The sequence below is a fragment of the Diadema setosum genome, chromosome 1 (genome assembly GCF_964275005.1).
Source record: "Diadema setosum chromosome 1, eeDiaSeto1, whole genome shotgun sequence".
NCBI classification, from domain to species: Eukaryota; Metazoa; Echinodermata; class Echinoidea; order Diadematoida; family Diadematidae; genus Diadema; species Diadema setosum.
In genome coordinates this window covers 44,319,927-44,336,706 of record NC_092685.1, presented here as the reverse complement: position 1 = coordinate 44,336,706, position 16,780 = coordinate 44,319,927, and the positions used below count along the sequence as shown (strand labels likewise).

Here is a 16,780-nt window from a genome sequence, read left to right as displayed (position 1 = left end):
GTTAGTAAGACACACCTACTCAAAATGGCAAGAAGAAAACCCCCAGACTTGATAGATCATCACGTGTTTATAAATGAAAGTCCCAATTAGGTTCATTAATGAGTTAGAAATACTTCCTTTTTCTCTTTTTTTTATTTGTACTTACTACCAAAAATGCATAGATAGGCCTATGTTTGGTGAATACGTAAATATGTCGGTTTGTAGGTAACTCATGCTCATAATGACAAGAAGAAAAAACACCACGCTTTGAAAGTGTATCAGGCGAGTACATGTTGACGCCTAATTCGTTAAAGTTCACATGCTTGGAGATTATTCAGAAATGGGGGAACCGTTCTGACGTCATTCCTCTTTACAAAACACACACGCAGTGGTCGTCCAAACGTTCTATCCACGACGCAAAAACCGCGAACAAATAATGACGTCATACGACTAGGGACTGGACAAAGAGAGAAGAATATTGAAAGGGAAATATGAAGATTATTTTCCACAGCTTGGAAGCAATCGTCACTTTCCCAAGAAATGACCTCAGAGAGGATGGGAGCATTATCAAATTGCAACGAAAATCAGATAAAATACAAGTAGACTCACGAGCAATGCCGAGTTCAGTCAACTTTTAGGGCAGTATAGCCTTCAACTTCTACCACAAAATGTAGTTTGTAGATTTCAGATAACGGTATTGTAAACATTGGTAAATCTAATCTAAAACCTTAAGGTTAAGTTGCCACATTGTTTGTCGAGAGGGGGTTCTTAACTGAAAACGTGTCAAGGTAATTCTTCGAGATCTCTTTTAGAGAAGCTCATCGGGAAATAATGACTTTTCCAAGACGCCTTAAAAATGCGCGTTGTGGTGCAGAAATCCAAGGTTCTCGTGTGAGGCCGTATCGCACCTCGCAGTAGGAATCACGATCATTACACCTACGAGCTTTAAAGTTTCTTTGTTTTGAAACTCTAATTTTCTGCAGAGGAGGAACAATTTCCCCAAGGTCATCGTGATGCATTTGTTCTTTTTTTTAATCATGTGTATGAATGCGTTAGTAAAAGAATTGAATTGCTGTAAATTTCTCATTTCTTTAACAAAGTCTTAGGATGATGCGTTATAGGTTCTGTGACAGTTTACCCTCGAACAACCTTCTAGTATTCTAATCATTTTAACATTGCTCATTATAACTTATAAAACTTTCAGAAGAATTCACAAATGTATTGTGAGAGTAGATTGAATTTTGATTGCTTCGCGTGGTTAGAGTTTGTGTATGTGTCATGTGAGTTTAAGTACTTCCCGTAACTCGAGGAGTCCTACGTGACGCTGTATCAAACGCTAGTGAAAATAAATCTTACAAAGCGATAAGCTTTTGGAGAACCACAGCTGCCATAAAGTTCACAAGTTCAGGGTGGCGAAAATCTTGACTTTTTCTTGAAAGAGTGAGAGAAAGAGTGAAGCATTTAACCTACAGAATTATGTAAAGCATGTCTACGTGTCAGCTTTGGTGTAAAATAGGACCTAACCTTGTCAAATCAACTTCTATATCGCGTTTCCCTATCAGTTTCCTCCACCATACGGCTTCCCTTTCTCTGGGCAGAAAGCGTGGAAATTTAAAATAATCGAAGTCAAGCTCGGGTATGGACTAAATATAGAAGCAGTCGTGGAACGTAAATGTTTATAGAACTCTTTTACAGCGGGAGAGGGGTACATTGCCATTACGGTTACATTCTACGTCGTGAGGGGAAAAAATCATTGCAGAGGTGAATGAACGATTTTATCGAATCTCAAAGACTTGCAATGTCATGTTCCGAAAATAAGATACCCACCAAACGGCCAGTTCAGAAATCAAAAAGTCCATGTCTTCAAGAAAATGCCACAAAAAGAAACTATTCTCAGATGGATGAACAGTGATATCAACCACTGATGATACATTCTCTCTTATGTACTGACAGCGAGAGTGAGGTTATATCGCATAATTTTATTAAAACACAAATTACATAGGTAGGCCTCACAAAGCAATGCGAAGCATAAAAATTCACACACACATGCGCGCACACACACACACACACACACACATGCTATCCCGCTAAATAACCGCTAACATGGACAACTACCGTTCCCTGTGCCAGGATGGGTTTGTGACGACGTGACGAGAATGTTCGACAACCAACAACTTTGTCGTGTCATTCAGAAGCAATGTTCTTTTCCGTGTATTTTGAACCATGCCCTAAATGCCGAACATGTCCAAAGTCGCAAAGATTCTTACAGACACCAAAGGTACGCACACAATCAGAAACAAACATACACACACGCACAAAAAAGGGCATCCCTTGTTAACTGCAAACTCACTCTCAATCTCTGACAATTTTGCCACATCCTCATGGCATCATTAATAAGGTTCTTCTCCTTTCCAAGACGAAAGAGCCGCGTAATGTCTCGCAGCGGATCACGACTTCGCCAAATGGGAGCTTGACCTGGGATCGCCAGTTCTGTACTTCAACTGAGCGGCAGGTTTAAAAATCACACGTATAGTCATCTTAACAAAAGGACACACGTTATTCGAATTCTACAAAAATCGTCGAGCTAGTATGGCAGAACTGACTAAAGAGGGTTATTAGTTTGAAGAAAAAAATAAAAACAAATCAAGTACATAATGTCAAGAGAGGTTGAAAAGTCTTCAAAATTTGTGCTATCAAAATCAGGCTCCCCTTCGCTCAGGCAGAGTTTTATGAGCAATTTTGCTTCCAAGTAGCTTGAAAGGCTCGAAGATATACCGGGAGGGTATCAGAAAACTGAGGTAATGACTAAATTCTCCTAAAAGCTCTTCGGCAGTCTAGGGCTAAATTGTAAACACAAGTCATGGCGTTCCTGGCCATGCATGCACACTTCTCTACGAGCCTTGTCGAACACGTTGCCAACGCAAACCTTCTAAGGAACGAAATCGTTTTCCTGTAATTAGGTTTTATTTTTCTCTTCGGATCTTTTTTCTTTTCTTTTCCTAACTTCGACCCCTCAAGACGTTGCTGACTGGGTGCGATCGTTTTGTTTGTGTGGTTTTCTTGAAGGCGAGAGAGATCCAAACAAGACTGTTTAAAGGTGATAGCCCATCGCTGAATGGAGATCGCGTCGGCTTCGTTGACAGATCCCTGCATTGGCTCACGTCGTTAACCCGTCAACTCCCATAACCATTTTGGGCTGATATTTTGGTGATTCTCTTATTACAATTTTATCATTTAGGTTCCTATTTATAGTGTTTCATGAGGAAGTGTAAAATAAGTAACTTACCTAAGCCAGTTGTTATTCATATCCGATTGTTTTGATTCGGTTGTAGAAATTAAACAAAGAAAAAAAAAACCAATCAAGCAAAATGACTAACCAGAAATAATTAATTAGAATGTATCATATTTTGTCGGCTCTTGAAATATGATTGCCATGAATAAACGATTTTTTTTTTCATGAATGGCAAAAAATGTTCAATGTGTGTCGTCGTACATGTCATTTGCCTATTATCATATTTTCCGGAATGCACCCGCTTACCAAATAAAACCGGCCACCGACTATTGATAAGTGGTGTCTTCAAATTAGTTAATTGGCCTTAATGGGCTTCCTTCCATGATTTGGTTCGCTGAAACAGAAGTGGGCGTATCCCTTCTGCCTTTTTCTTTTGGAAGACTAAGAAGATAGTTAATTCAATTACCAACGGGATCATATCAAAATGATCAAACAAAACATCCATGATAGAAGTCAATTTCCTAAAATCGTGCGGGATATTTGTGCAGCTGCTATCTCATCGGTTTCATCATCATCGTTAAAATATTTGTGCTCAAAACACGGAGACATTCGGTTTATTGTCTTTAGTGCTCTATATACATATATATATAACCAGCATAGATAATAGTTAACGATTGCATGTATTTTACAATGTAAAAAGCATGGGCATACCTAAATGGGATCTTTTTTTTTTTTTTGTAGCTGGTCTTACTGACAAGTGAATTTTACTTTCAACTGACTTTCATGTAGAACTGACTTTTGTAATGATGCATCGGAATTACGGGCTCCCTCAAAGGGAGTTTGTCTTGGACTCATCTTCTGTTCACTTCAATATTTTGAGATGTTTGATGCAAGGCAAAGCCCAATTTCCAATCATTATGCTGCAGAATGGTGATTAAAGAAAGCTGACGAATGTGAGATAAAGGATTCAAACTAGCTTAGGGGAAAGACGATAGTATATATCCTAACTCTTTGACTCATATATGCACATTATCCCAATGTCTCCGGGATCTCTTCGCCTCATGAAAGTGATGCATCTTGAGTTAGGAGAGGATCGAGCTCCACCCGCAAAGCAGCCGGAATCTGAAAATTCTGCTCTCTCTACGTCCCTCACTCATCTCCTTGCGCGTGCCTGCATTTCCCGCCAAAGTCCGGAGAAGATCAAGGGAAACGTTCCCCGCGCAGACGACATCACCACCAGAGCGCGACGTTGACTTGAATTCGACTGATGATTCACACCATAAACAGGACCCACTCCCTTCCCGGTGAGATTTCTGCCAAGTGGTTGTCAAACACGCGTCCGTCACCACATTGTTCCTATACCTTCCAGTGGAACCTATTGAAGCCCACATTCCCGCAGGGAATGTAACTTTTTGTTGTTGTTGTTGCTGTTGTTCTTGTTGTTTATGATGTAAAAAGAGTTCCCGATGAAGAATCTTGATACAGGATTTTAAATCTGCATCCCCCTGTTTGAAATCATAATTCCCGCTGGGAATGTGACTTCCCGATATATGGCTTTAGGCAAGAATTCTATATTGATTTCATTCTCTAAAATTGAACATATTCCTATTGATCTTATTAAGTCAATATTTCATACAACGCTCAGGTTTCTGTGAATTCTACAATCTCGGCTTATAATGAATAAAAGAATGATAAAGGCATGAATTTTTTAGTAAAAGGCAAGTTGGAATCACTTGTTTAACGGAAGCGATGACAAAAAAAAAAAACAAAAAACATTTGGGAGCAGAAAGCAGTTCCTTCAAGGTAAGGTGACAGCAGATGGGACAATACGATTCTACTTGCTTTTTGCTGGGGATGAGAATGTTTTTATTTGATATCGTACCATTAAATAGATCGAAAAGCAGGGGGAGATAGAGAAGCCGAAGATACTAACCTCCACCTTTCCAGTAGGTCTATGCATGCGGCCATTCGGTGTCTGTATACAAACCAATTTGGAGCAAACTACAGAAGAGACGAGCTTTTCTTAGATAAACTCGGCACGATATTTTCGACATGTCTGGCCAGATTATCGGATTATAATATTTGGGCTTATATGTATTTGGGACGAGAGATAACGAACATGGTATTCAGCTTGACAGTCTAAGGTAGCCTTAATCCGCAAAATTTCGAGGAACATGATCGCTGAAATGAGCAAAGACCTCTGATGCCACTATAATTATGATAATTACCAAATACTGTTTATCAGTCAGCAATGAAAATCAACAAACACATTCAATTTTTCCATGTCTAAAATCAATGGACAATACGACATGAGCTGAGGTTTGCGATAGAGACAAAGCAAATTCCATCTCTCGGCAAAAGTTGATGAAATCTGGTAGAGGGAAGAAGAAAACTGAAAAAAGTGCCTTCTGCCTTCGAATAGCCTGTGTACAAGTTTTCAAGTATCATTGCTTTCTCTTTCAGATATTTAATGTCGTATTGAGAGCAGATAATTTGTCTACGTGGACCTTTTCCCTAGTGTTGGCACACACCCCCGATTCCTTTTAGAACATTCTGCCACGAGCTCTATTCTTGTGTTAGATATGAGAGCTGATCTGGCTAACCTTTTACACTAACTTGAAGAGACAAGTAACTGCCCGAGAGATTTTCACATGGCACTCTCGGTGTATGTGTGTGTGTGTGTGTGTGTGTGTGTGTGTATGCATGTTTGTTTGTTTGTTAGTTTTAATCTGGTATCAAAATATTGAAGACGCAAGCAAAGAGACGCGTGAATGAGTGTTCGTACTGTGATATCCTCCTATTGACAGTGACACACGCCTTCTCACCAAACTAGATACAGCTTGCTTCCTGCTTACTTCACGCGGGAACATCCAAACTAGTGAGATTAAAGATAAAATTTTCGAAAATGTCAACATCGCCACATTTTCAGCATTATGTCAGTTGAGGCACTACAGCCTCTGGGGGAAAACTACTATAAATGACAGGGGGATGGGGCTGAATATATCCGGGATGTAAATGAAGACTTCTCAAGCTGCATAATTTCTGTGTAAAATGAGACGAAACTGAGTAAAATAGCACAAACTATCATTACCACGCTTCCATCGCAACATTGAAAAAAAAAACCCCACACCAGTTATTCACTCATTCGTATTCCAATCACAGAAACATTAGCAACTTCTCGTTAATCTTCGTAAGATGATCGGAAACGTAGTCAATTCCCGAGATCAGAATCGCAGATAATATCAGGCGCACTGTAATCCCGAAATACGATAAACGATATCAAATTTGCGACCTTCGCTGTTGAGTTCTTTTTGCGGTGTTTTCTTACCCCCAACGGACAACACGATCTGAGATTTCGATATCTTACGCAGAGTCAATGTCGGTTGTTCACTGAGGAATGCACTTGTTGCTTTCCATTTGATTAATAAACCATATTGCCTCAAGTAACTGCCTTGAAGTCGTCTTCTTTTGCGAGGTCGTGTCATCCATGAATTTGGAAAGATTAGTTTCCATCCTGGAAACAGACGGAATAGTTTTTTTTAATAATATTTTTACTGTTAATACTAAGATTTTAGGTTGGTGACTTTATAAAACAATGCTGTCAAAAGCTGCGAAATAACAAGGGGAAGTACAACGCATAATCAAGTCACAATCACATTACTTCAGCTGTTTTTTTTTTTCCTTTTCAGTTGAGATGATCAGAGGAAATCGCTTTTCTCCAATTGTTTACTTCTGAATTCAAATCATAGTTAGTAAAACTTGTCCGTTTTTTTTAATTCATCAATGAATTTGATCAATTCAGTGCCTATTTACGTCGATGTAGGGCAATTTGTCAATCAGTTGTATTGTCGGTTTTTGTATGAATTTCCTCAAACTTTTGTCCATGGTGTTTAATTTCGAGAAATGATCTTTCTAATGGATAGATAGATATGATATGATCATACAATGTTTCACTCAGCTCGGTCTCTCTCTATATATAATATCACAATTACCTCCATGTACGTTGTGCTGTATGGGCGGAGTTTAACACAGCGTTGCCATGGTAGCGTTTTGATGCCTCGTGGAGGCGGAGTCAAGCGGGAAGACTCCTTTCCTGTTATAGTTACACGCATCACCTGCTACCTGACTGGAACGACATCTGACGTCACCAGTGGTGGCGCCCAATTCTCAGCGGAGCGAGAGATCTTGGGTAACACGATTCAACTTAGTGATACGGAAAAGAAAGGTGTGCGATTCAGTTGAAACGTGATTCTTGACACCATTCGTAGATCGAAACTTGGCATTTCTGTGATATCTATCATATAAAGTAAAAAATCTAATTGAAAAGTAGAAAGCGCCACACTACATGACAAGTTGTAGAAGCAACAATGACAGAAATGACATATTCACCAGACAAAATGAAAATGCTGGTGGCAACTGAAGTTATAAAAGTGCTTTGAATCGCAAGCAACTAAATTAAAGGAATTAATTTGTTTACAGAGCAAATATGAATAATGTTGCTTTCAGCTTTGTTGTGTGAACGTGAATTCGGTTTCACATCCTGTTTCGCAAAACAGTTTTTTCTAGCATCCTGTGATAATGAACCCGTCTCGCGCGAATGTCAAATGCTGGTTTGTTTGTTTATTGACGAGTAGAATATAGGGCGCCTCCAACGTTGTCACGAAAGCAGCAATCTGAACGATATCTAGATTGCTGTGACGAGCACACAGAAATATACAGTGTGGAGGTCACGAATCTACTCGGGGAGGAAAGTGTGGCCGCAGTGGGAGGAACATTGGATGGCGTGTTCCGGGATGAGATGGTTACCGGTTCAATCTGGTATCAAGCCTATCCACATTTTGCCTATGAGTTTCCCCTGCATTCTTGTTATCTAAGGAAGTGGTTTGGCATTTGGTGAGATTATAATTATGAGTCTTCATCGTACTATATGAATCCGGCTGCCAAGGTTGGTAGAATGAATGTCTTCCACATCTGTTTGGTAAAGTTGAACCTTTTCCATATTACAATCTCACGAATCTTTCCAGTTTATTCCCAAAAACGAAAATACAAGTCTGTGTAAACCAATGTAGTTCCATAATATAAAAGGACAGGTGTTTTGCATAAAAGTTAGACTCAATTGCAGATTGTCTATATTTCTCTATTAGCCAAGCTAAGTGCAGATAACATTTCACCTATGGCAAAATCGTCCCTGATACAAGATACTTTTTTAAGCTATTACAATCATGAAATCAAAGTCTTTGCTCAGTAGTCTTCTTTTTCCTCGAGATGTCGCTAGAGTCGATTCGCCTCTTAAATCCCGTTTAACGACAAGGACAAAATATAACTTGATAGCGTTGTTCAAGCATTCGTTCGACAGGTGATGATCTTCGTATGCAATAAACCGACTTCTGTTTTCCTTCACACCCCTTCATGTGACCTCAACATTCGTTCACACTCTCCCTCATCCCTTCATGTTTGTTTTCTCTCCTCCATGCCCATCCTTTCCCCCTCCCCCATCCTTTGTGTCTTATAACATGCAGGGGTGAGGGTGCCATGTTGAACTTCCCACGCAGTGATTTCTTCTGCCCCCAGAATGGCGGGACTCGCTTCTCGTTTTCACCTGCGACATTTCTGTCCCCTTTCTGTCCCCGATGAATCAAAGTCCGTTATTTCCGCACCACTCATCGATGTTGGGATGCATGGAAACAAGAGACTTTCTTTACAGGAAGCGCCGGGAGGAAGGTGTCATTTTCCGCCGAAGAGGGCGTCACGGAAGTGCATATTATTTTCCCTGATAGATATCTCTTTAAGTTATTTTGATTTTTTTTTTCCCAGCTCTAATTTGTGCCTCCTTTACGAACTGGAAACCTCTGACGCTACGGCCTGTCAAGCAGGGCGGAGGCATCAGTGCATTAATATGCCTTTGGTAGTCACGCGTTACCACCAGATTTCGATGCAAGGAGGCGGCTCAGGTAAACTAGGTTTACCCGAATATCAGTTGTATATGTTGTGGGCTTTTTTATTCACCATATAAGAAGACAAGAGAGAGCATAATTACATACAACCGTGCACAGTCTGAGCTACTCAAACTGTAAGGGGTTTATTGCAACTGAAAGAGAGATATGTCACAACGGTTGACAATGATACAAAACAATGTATTTTCGAAATTTCAAAATGTGCGCGAGTTTGTCTAGTGATTGTTTTAAATCTTTGGACAATATTGATCCATGCTTCATACAGAGATGTTAAGGGCGTGCTGTCTTTCATCATTACAATGTAAAATCCTGAATGTTTTCATTTCTACATTAATTGTCACAAGCAATCTGGGAGATATGGTGCAAGAAGCGATGGGATCTGGTAACAGTTTGAGGAGGTCTGGTTACATGCTTGAAGTGACGATATGCTCATCATATGCTCATCAGTTATGCGTAGCATAAATTTGAATCTTGAATCTTGAAAAGTTATCTTCACTTGCATTCCAATAGATAAGGATAACATTTTCCTGTCGACTTCTATGATGATTGTTTGTTTGTTTGCTTGTTTGTTTGTTTTTTTGTTTGTTTGTTTGTTTGTTCATTTCCATCTGAGAAGATGGCTGGATAGCCCATATTCAGCTACGTTAAGCTAGTCTTCCATGGGGTCCAGTTGGATGTGAGGTGGGACCACTTCACAACACCCTGCTCTTTGCGATGAATGAATGAAGCGGGATCTTTTACGTGCATGAGCTGTTACTCTCTCATACACGGGACCTCCATATTATGTCTTATCCGAGGGACAGAGTGTTTTGCCTCTTGCTAGAGGGGACGGTATGCTTACACAAAACATTGATCAGTCCAGACTCGGGTTCGAACCCGGGCCCTTAGGATCGTGAGGCAGACGCGCTACCGACTGAGCCAACTCACCGACCTGATCTTGGTTCCGCCAGTCATTGCTGAAACACAACCACTTCTATTGGGGGGGTAAAATAACATCAAAGTACATTGTCATGCCATATTCCGGTTGACCTTGATGAATGGAATAACAATCATCCGTATGTTGGAATTTCATCAAAATCGGACCTAGAATATGAACGCAACAAATTTTTCAAATTTTACGTGTTTTAACTGAATATTGATATTGGTCTCAATCAGACCTATGTAAATTAGCTGAGGTAATGATGGCATCGGTTGACTGCTAGGTCATTTCTCTGTGCACAATGATGCTATAAAGGAATGCTGTTGGTCGATAATTATTATGATAATAATGTCTTATTTATCCCACTGCTCTGCAATTATTATTACCCAAGTGTTGCCAGGTACCCATCGTTACACCTGGGTCGAGAGGGACATGGTGGGTAAAACATTTTGTCCAAGGACGTAAGAACTGGGCGGGAATCGAACTCGGGCAGGGGAGTCGTATCCCCTATAAAACAGCCACATGCAGAAAATTAAAACGAACACCAAACAAACAAACAGGTACAACACCAAGCCACATGAACTTGGTCTTCAGAAATTGATGGGTTAACACGTGTTCTCCTTTGTGACGTCACACCAACAGGAACTTAATTTCGAGTATTCGGATAGATGTAAAGAGGACGTACATTTTCAGTTTACTGTAAAAGGAGTTTCTGAATGTATTCACGTACACCACTTGAGAACAAGACTGTGCTTTTTTGCAATTGTCTTGAGGAAAGCTGTACTATTATTTACAATTCCATGGCTAGCAGCAACTGCCGAATTAAAATTGAATAGGATGCAAATTTTAACAAAAAGTTCGCAGAAAATGTTTAAACTAGTTGAAGGAACTAAACTTTACTCGCATGAACTTGACAGAAACATTACATTTGAAATATTTCGAAACTCCCTGAAGTCTCGACGCAATACTTTGGTCTCGTCTATCGAAACTGGTTACAATAACTGCTTTCCATGCACATGAGGAAATAATATTTGCATTAACGTAGACATGGGTACAAAAGCATTTCATTCGGCTAACACAGAAACGCTCGCACACATCTCACGAAAAGAAACATCAACCTTCAAGCGTCTCACCTCTCCTCTAACTCAATAGGAAATATCAATATGCGATGACCCGTAGGTCTCGAGGGATTTTCCCTCCCTGCCAGGTAAACTATATATTTTCAAAAAGTGAGGGGTAAAAACATTTTGAGAGGAATGCAATGAATGTCATCAACTCGGGATGATAAATAGGACAGTGAATCAAAAAATCTCGTCAATCCCAGGTCACGATTCCACCACACCTATCAGCGCAACCCATCCCTCTTTTTTCCCGCCTCACACGAACCCTCTTCCGTAATGACTTCGTCAATTTACTCATTAACACGGCTACAAGGGCGACAGGAGCTACGGTTACAGCCGTGCAACACGTGTGACACACACTGCTATATATTATGTGTTGAGCTCACTGTGCGTGTAGTGCATGAACATCGGCATTATCTATAGAAGTATCATCACCTGCATCCGATGTAACGTGTTATTCAGTTGCCGAAACAGTTGTCGAATTTATACACGCATATCAATTATAGCTGATCACGCCAGGTGTGGAATAAAAAGTTAACATCAAATGAAGGCCAACCATATGCCACTAAGGTTACTCTCATAGGAGCCAAAAAAACAATATTGAATCATTATCTTATGAATATTAGTGAATACAGTGCCAAACATCACTTAATCATCAGTTTAAAGGACTAAAAAAAAAGAAGAAAAAAAAAACAAATCTCACTTAAAAACGATTTCGTAAGGGCCTATCATGGGTAAGATGAAATGAATGATCCTGGGATAGTACTTTGTTACAAAATATGAATTGTTTTTAAGTATACATCACATTTGTTGCATTTTTCCCCTAATTTTGTTTTGTGCAAAATTTTACTAGATTTTGGTATCATCACCTGCGAACATTAAATCTTGAATAAGGGGTTTCAAAATGTTAAGTTAACCAGAGAACAAGAGATTATTTCTTTAAAGCACGAAAGTTTCTTTGAACTTTTCCTGCATAGCAACACAGAATGCGAATAGGTTCAGACTCGCGCGCTTTTACACAAGAGCCACAACAACTACAGACTCGACAGGCAAGTAAAAGAATTGTATATCATAACTAAACATTGCAAAAGCAAAATAACGAAACTCCTCTGTCGTTCAAAAAATATCTTATGAATAGGAGAAACAAGGGACTAGATTTTACAGACTAGCTAAAGTGTCACAGTCAAAGTTCGAGGTAACTTCGTTAGCGCTCGTCTCATTGCATTCCTTACACAGTTCGTCAATTAACCTTCCCCCTAAAAATAGCCCGACAGAGAAAAATCAGGTAAGGTTGAATCAAGCAAATGAAGGTAGCAACGACCTCTCGAAGAAGCTCCGTATGAAATAGACCTGGTTCATACGATATTCCAATTTTGGAGCTGCAACATTCCGCGTTTCGTTCAAACATTTGTTGATTTTTCAATTCCTTACAGCTCTTTTGTTTCAAAATTTCAAAATTTTAAATGAAATAATTTTAAAACAGAAAATAATAGAATATTCATGCACATTTAGTGGTTTTTTTTTAATGTACGAAGTCGTTCGCATAATCAGTGAAAGGAATGAATTAATAAAAAAAAATTAATGTAAGGCACGAATTGTGATTCAAGAACAACATCTATCATGTTACCCTCATGAAAGATTAACTTTGGTTTAATAAAATGCTTTCATTTTATTCAAATTCGATTCAAATGAATATAATTTTTAACTAGATCTGTATTTCAATGCCATGTGCTTACTTTCCATATGTATATGTGTGGAATGGCAAAGAAGAAATCTAATTTAATCATATTTTCACAAATTTCTCCACACTTGCGGTTGGGGATCCCAAGCATTATGGCATCAGTCATGTCTCGTTTTCTAGACATTTGCAAATCTGTAGATTAACAAATCCGAGAACATGCTACCTGCAAAGTCGAGTTATCGCCGCTTTGCAGTCAAAGGCAACAGCTCCCCAATGTCTCGGATAGAAACATTCTCTCTCGCTTGTCCTAAACATTGTAGGTCTTTTAGCTCTAGCTGGCTCACCATACGTCGTCTTTGCGTTCCCCTTGGCAACCCGACAGAGAAAGTGGAGCGATACACACCGGTCGATGCTGTCGTGTTGCTGAGCAGCGGGTCGCACAGGGGGCGCGAAATCCCGCTAGACCAATGGGCCTTAATCCGGACAAGCCATATCTCAGACTAACATGCCATCCCCGGCTGAGCTCTCATATACAGACGATTCTAAGAAAAATTACTGAGCCCGCCGAGAGAAAACTTAAAGCCCGCGATTTGCAGGGGATAACTGCCTCGGAACCAGTTAGAAATTTTAATACCTCCGAATGTAACCAATCTTTTTATTCTTATTTGCCTGACGACCCCAGACACACATACACACACAAAGAAGTCTGCAGTAAAGCATTATTCAAAGGTAGATCAGTTTCGGTCTAGATTGTCCGACTTTTACAATCTCCCATCAGTTCAAGTTTCGCTCTAGACTTGAAGTACATCATTTTAATGCACGCATCTAATGAAATGTCAGACATGCAACGTTATAATCCTTGTATGCATTTCTGTTTTGTTTGGGTTTTTTCAGCAAGGATTCCGACAACATGGAAAAACTACACAGGATGTTGTATTTCATATCTGCACCTCATCTAAATTTAAGTCCTATCAAATTGTTACAAGAAGACATTTTGATAGTTCAAAGCATTATTGGTGGATATCAAGAAAGCACTTGGCACATTACACTTTCAGGCTCTACATAACAGGATCACGTAATAAAGATACTTTGCAAGAATTAAGTGCTATTGACTTTTGCGGCTATATAGCTGATTAGACTTCGGGTGTATGACAAGCCAGGATTAGCTATGCGCCCTGTACATGAGCGTCGTGTACTCATGAAACAAGACCAGTGTTCATTTCATTGCGAAAGTCTCTATACGTTGCAGCCCTGGGCATTCATTTTGTTGCAAATGCATGTAATCCATTTAAAGTTCATATAATACCGATTTAATATAGAATCCATTAAGATCTGACGATAGAAAATAGGATAATTTCACGAATTATAGTAAGAAATAGCACAGGATATATTCAAACCTCCAGCTAACATCCCCATCACCCCCACCCCCAAAAGAAGAACCCCTATTATTATTTTTTTTTTCTTAAATACGACTGCTTTCATGGAATGCAATACATATTTCACAAATGAGTGAATATTTGCGTACCAGCAAAATCTCACCTTTTTTTTTCAATATAGCATCAAAACTTTTAACACAATTTCTCTTTTGGTCTTTCTCTCTTTTTGTGCAAAAGCCTTTCTGAACAAATTCAAAGGACTGTCAACATGCAACACGTATCAATTGCGCTGGGATTGCAGCTTACAAGTTCACTTTTTTTCTCTCCTTTTCCTATCGCTATCATAGTCTTCATTTGATCTCAACAATGATGGACGTTTCATCTTATCACTTTATGACTCACCAGGCGATGACCGATGACAACGGAATAACAAGGGGTCTTTTGGTTGTCGCCTCTCCGTACGGTACGCTACCGCTTTCGCGCCCTGGAGATCGCGTGGAGACAATGTTAGGTTTCTTATGCTTCGTTAATTTAGTAAAAAATTTATGGAATTTTTCTTATTCCATGAGGATCAAGAACTAGGTTAACCAATTCATATTTTTCCTATTATACATAATACATTTCAGTACCTGGAATCTATAGTTAAGAGTCATTGTTGTTGTTATCGAGGGCAAACGAGACCAGGGCAAGATAATAAGTTAGCAATGTACAGATAGCGGTTATCCGGTATTTTATATTTAGCCGCTATTATGTTGGCTGATACCTACAGGGAAAAATCTTATATTCATCAATAGAGGGTGATCAATACAGTACTTTTTTATTTACTACTTTTTTTTTCTTTCGAAGAGAAGTAGGAGACGATTACATAGATTGGAAATGGAACAGTTTCATCTCTATAGAAATTTCACAGTTTCATCTCGAATTTGAATACAATACTCACTATACTTTTTGCAATTTACATGTGTAACTGATGAAAATTGAGCGGCCATGCTTATAGGGCCTTTTCACGCTTAACCTGTCAATACCAGTGACGACCTGTTTGCACAGTAAGTTAACGGCATTTTGACATTGTGGTCCTCAGTCCGTAAACCATAGAGCTGTGTTTTCATGGAAGATGCGCGAGAGTCCACTCTTGGTTCACCTGGCCTTCACAGCAAACGAGCACCTGCATGGCGTATCTTTGTGGTATGGGGATTGTTTCTGTGATTCACCGGCGATGAAACATGAATAGATCCAAGGCGCCACCATACATTATCACACGACTTGGTGTTTGCGGATTCTTGAACGGGGTAATTCGGTGAAACCAGAGACCCCGAAGTGTCACTCGAGGCTTAAAGTCTGCCCCCTTGTAACAGGTCTATTTTAAGGTTCTTTTTCCATCTTTGTTTTGACCGATTGCACTTTTTGAGTCACATCAATCAGATGTATACATCTCTTGTAGAAAGTGTGCGATGTGTTTCATCTTTAGTCACTCCCATGTGATCTATTTTGCGAATTTGATCAAAACATTAAATTCTATTTAGCAACAAATCATATGATTTGTATTGTAATAAACATGCGATAGCTGTAAATCATTGGTTCAGTCGTTTAGCGCGCGACTCATTTTGTTAGGATCCTTTTTTTTAAGTATCAGGTACAGAATTTGAAGCACCAACTCATTGTAATAATACATACTGAAAAGCAGGTACGACAACTTTTCACCAATCACAGTCTGTCTGTTATTTCGATGCATTTTGCAGGTCTATTATGGACAGCTATATTTTGTCACCACATTCATGTTGTCATGTTATTAAGTGATAGCAAAATAATGATCTGTTCTTATCGCATGGTATCAGCTCGCATTGGTGGACACGTTGTTTCTCACGAGAGCGGTTAACATGTATCACTGTTTCCTGTGATATAGTCGGGTCACTCTTCCTTTATCCTGGCATTCAATTTATTTCTTATCTCAACAGTAGGAGTTTTTGATTTGTACTTAGCCTGATGAGTACAAATGCAGCCATTTGCTGTACGTTTGTTATTCTACCACTATTTTGATACACATCGAAGGCAAGACGGATTTAAGAGGCAGTTTTCTGTATTATCATAATCATGGTTATAATGATAACTCGTGTATTGTCAATGCTGATATGTAATCAAAATGTGATTTCAGGTTCCCTCCGAAGGACAAGGTAAGGTACGTAATGTGCTTTCTTAAAAAAACACTACAAGAGCTGCCAAGGGACTCGCACCCGGGACTTCAGGATTGAGAGTTTGCGGACTTATCCACAGAACCACAACCGCTCCTTGGCGTACATGGGTTGGTGCGGCCAACATTCGGCTGGTGTTTAGACAGGATGAGTATATCCATTACACTGTATGATTATCGCATGTCTTGGCTCAACACGTCTTTGCAGTCAGGTGAGGATCCACCTGTAATGCTCAGAGAGAAACGATTTCGCAGGTTGCTTCTTGGTTCCGCTGTACTGTGTGAGCAATTTCCTTTACTTCCGTTACACCGGACTCATTATTGATACGC

At 39.5% G+C, this 16,780-nt stretch overlaps 1 protein-coding gene across 1 annotated transcript in view; it reads right to left on the bottom strand.

Moving 5' to 3' along the window:
• Positions 1 to 16,780, bottom strand: part of LOC140230995 (transmembrane protein 26-like) — a 38,748-nt gene that overhangs the window by 21,288 nt on the left and 680 nt on the right. The window lies entirely within an intron of this gene.